This window comes from Salvelinus fontinalis, chromosome 24, assembly GCF_029448725.1.
Source record: "Salvelinus fontinalis isolate EN_2023a chromosome 24, ASM2944872v1, whole genome shotgun sequence".
NCBI lineage: Eukaryota > Metazoa > Chordata > Actinopteri > Salmoniformes > Salmonidae > Salvelinus > Salvelinus fontinalis.
In genome coordinates, this window is record NC_074688.1 from 9,472,666 (window position 1) to 9,476,729 (window position 4,064).

Here is a 4,064-nt window from a genome sequence, read left to right on the forward strand (position 1 = left end):
CCACATACTTTTGGCCATGTAGTGTATTAACAGGGCCATAAAAATATACTACTCTACCACAGTATAAACATTTAAATGTAACTGTGGTAAAAAAAAAAAAAGATTTCTCTGCACCTTCCACTCTCCTCTCCTCTCCTCTCCTCCTGTCCTATTCCTCCCCTCTCCTCTCCTCTCCTCCTGTCCTATTCCTCCCCTCTCTCCTCCCCTCTCCTCTCCCCCTGTCCTATTCCTCCCCTCTCTCCTCTCCTCTCCTCCTCTCCTCTGCTCATGTCCTATTCCTCCCCTCTCTCCTCTCCTCTCCCCCTGTCATATTCCTCCCCTCTCTCATCTCCTCTCCTCTCCTCCTGTACTATTCCACCCCTCTCTCCTCTCCTCTCCTCCTGTCCTATTCCTCCCCTCTCCTCCCCTCTTCTCCTGTCCTATTCATCGCCTCTCCCCTCCTCTCCTCCCCTCCCCTCCCCTCTTCTCCTGTCCTATTCATCACCTTTCCTCTCACCTCCCCTCCTCTCCTCTCCTCTCCTCTCTTCCTGTCCTATTCCTCCCCTCTCCTCTCCTCTTCTCCTGTACTATTCCTCTCCTCTCCTCCTGTCCTATTCCTCCCCTCTCCTCTCCTCTTCTCCTGTACTATTCCTTCCCTCTCCTCTCCGCTTCTCCTGTACTATTCCTCTCCTCTCCCCCTGTCCTATTCCTCCCCTCCCCTCTCTCCTCTCCTCTCCTCTCCCCCTGTCCTATTCCACCCCTCTCTCCTCTCCTCTCCTCCTGTCCTATTCCTCCCCTCTCCTCCCCTCTTCTCCTGTCCTATTCATCGCCTCTCCCCTCCTCTCCTCTCCTCCCCTCCCCTCTTCTCCTGTCCTATTCATCACCTTTCCTCTCACCTCCTCTCCTCTCCTCCTGTCCTATTCCTCCCCTCTCCTCTCCTCTTCTCCTGTACTATTCCTCCCCTCTCCTCTCCGCTTCTCCTGTAGTATTCCTCTCCTCTCCTCCTGTCCTATTCCTCCCCTCTCCTCTCCTCTTCTCCTGTACTATTCCTCTCCTCTCCTCTCCTCCTGTCCTATTCCTCCCCTCTCCTCTCCTCTTCTCCTGTACTATTCCTCCCCTCTCCTCTCCACTCCACTCCTCTCCTCTCCTCTCCTCTCCTCCTGTCCTATTCCTCCCCTCTCCTCTCCTCTTCTCCTGTCCTATTCCTCCCCTCTCCTCTCCTCTTCTCCTGTACTACTCCTCTCCTCTCCTCCTGTCCTATTCCTCCCCTCTCCTCTCCTCTTCTCCTGTCCTATTCCTCCCCTCTCCTCTCCTCTTCTCCTGTACTATTCCTCTCCTCTCCTCTCCTCTCTTCTCCTCTTCTCCTGTACTATTCCTCCCCTCTCTCCTCTCCTCTCCTCTTCTCCTGTACTATTCCCCCCCTCCCCTCTTCTCCTCTCCTATTCATCGCCTCTCCTCTCTCCTCCTCTTCTCCTGTCCTATTCATCGCTTCTCCTCTCCTCTGCTCCTGTACTATTCCTCCCCTCTTCTCCTCTCCTCCTGTACTATTCCTCCCCTCTCCCCTCCCCTCATCTCCTCTCCCCTCCCCTCCCCTCCTCTGCTCCTGTACTATTCCTCCCCTCCCCTCTCCTCTGCTCTTCTCCCCTCCTCTTCTTCTCTCCCCTCCCCTCCTCTCCTCCTGTACTATTCCTCCTCTCCTCTCCTCTCCTCTCCTGTCCTCTCCTTCTGTACTATTCCTCCCATCTTCTCTCCTCTCCTCCTCTCCTCTCCTCTCTCCTCTCCTCTCCTCTCCTCTCCTCTCCTCTCCTCTCCTCTCCTCTCCTGTCCTGTCCTCTTCTCCTGTACTATTCCTCCTCTCCTCTCCTCTCCTCTCCTCTCCTCTCCTCTCCTCTCCTCTCCTCTCCTGTCCTCTCCTCTCCTCTTCTCCTGTACTATTCCTCCTCTCCTCTCCTCTCCTGTCCTACACTATCCTCCCCTCTTCCTATCTTCTCCTCTCCTCTCCTCTCCTCTCCTCTCCTCTCCTCTCCTCTCCTCTCCTCTCCTCTCCTCCCCTCTTCCTATCTTCTCCTCACCTATCAGTATCTATGAACAGTGATTGAGGAGACACACACCGCCACGCTCCCACTACCCAACAGCCAATGCTCTGATAGGTCACAATGATGGTTACTACATGGTTCCCTTCCTGCCTCTCTACCGCAACGGTGACTACTTCCTGGGCAACAAGGTCCTGGGCTACCAATACTCCTACCTGCTAAACCCAGGTCAGTTACCCTGGCACACAGACACACACACCTAGCCAAATACTTACTGGACCCAGAGGAGTTACCCTAATCCCATCCCCAGCTCTGGACCCAGAGGAGTTACCCTAACCCCATCCCCAGCTCTGGACCCAGAGGAGTTACCCTAACCCCATCCCCAGCTCTGGACCCAGAGGAGTTACCCTAACCCCATCCCCAGCTCTGGACCCAGAGCAGTTACCCTAACCCCATCCCCAGCTCTGGACCCAGAGGTGTTACCCTAACCCCATCCGCAGCTCTGGACCCAGAGGAGTTACCCTAACCCCATCCCCAGCTCTGGACCCAGAGGTGTTACCCTAACCCCATCCCCAGCGCTGGACCCAGAGGTGTTACCCTAACCCCATCCCCAGCTCTGGACCCAGAGGTGTTACCCTAACCTCATCCCCAGCTCTGGACCCAGAGGTGTTACCCTAACCCCATCCCCAGCTCTGGACCCAGAGGTGTTACCCTAACCTCATCCCCAGCTCTGGACCCAGAGGAGTTACCCTAACCCCATCCCCAGCTCTGGACCCAGAGCAGTTACCCTAACCCCATCCCCAGCTCTGGACCCAGAGGAGTTACCCTAACCCCATCCCCAGCTCTGGACCCAGAGGAGTTACCCTAACCCCATCCCCAGCTCTGGACCCAGAGCAGTTACCCTAACTAACCCCATCCCCAGCTCTGGACCCAGAGGAGTTACCCTAATCCCATCCCCAGCTCTGGACCCAGAGGAGTTACCCTAACCCCATCCCTAGCTCTGGCGGCCGAAACTACCCTTCCCCTCCTCTCTCTTTCTCTCCTCTCCTCTCCCTATCCCTCTCTCCTCTCCCCTCTGTCTCTCTCTCTCTCCTCCCCCATCTGTCTCGCTCTCTCTCTCCTCTCCCCTCTGTCTCTCTCTCTCTCTCTCTCCTCTCCCTCTCGATCTGTCTCTCTCTCTCTCTCCTCCTCTCTCTGTCTCTGTCTCTCGGTCTCTCTCTCCCTTTCTCTCTGTCTCTCGCTCTCTCTCTCTCAGGCACAAAGTTTGTCCAGGAGTTCCTGACTCCCTACCTACAGGAGGCTCAGCTGATCTGGCAGTGGATCCTGGGAGCAGGACTCATTGGGGCCATCCTGGCAGGAATTGTTAAGACACACGCACACAAATACATACAATAAGACACACACACACACACACACAATAAGACACACACACATACAATAAGACACACACACACACACATACAATAAGACACACACACACACATACAATAAGTGACACACACACACATACAATAAGACACACACACACACATACAATAAGACACACACACACACATACAATAAGACACACACACATACACACACACATACAATAAGACACACACACACACACACACACATACAATAAGACACACACACATACAATAAGACACACACACACATACAATAAGACACACGCACACAAATACATACAATAAGACACACACACACACATACAATAAGACACACACACACACACATACAATAAGACACACACACATACAATAAGACACACACACACATACAATAAGACACACACACAAATACATACAATAAGACACACACACACACACACACACAATAAGACACACACACAAATACATACAATAAGATACACACACACACACACATACAATAAGACACACACACACAATAAGACACACACACAAATACATACAATAAGACACACATATACAATAAGACACACACACACATATACAATAAGACACACACACACACACACACACATACAATAAGACACACACACATACAATAAGACACACACACATATAA

General features: G+C 52.7%; 1 pseudogene; it reads left to right on the forward strand.

The window, feature by feature from the left end:
• The window catches only part of LOC129821676 (tyrosinase-like), an 8,303-nt pseudogene extending 4,882 nt beyond the window's left edge, over nt 1–3,421 (forward strand).
• Nucleotides 3,422–4,064: the final 643 nt, after the last annotated feature.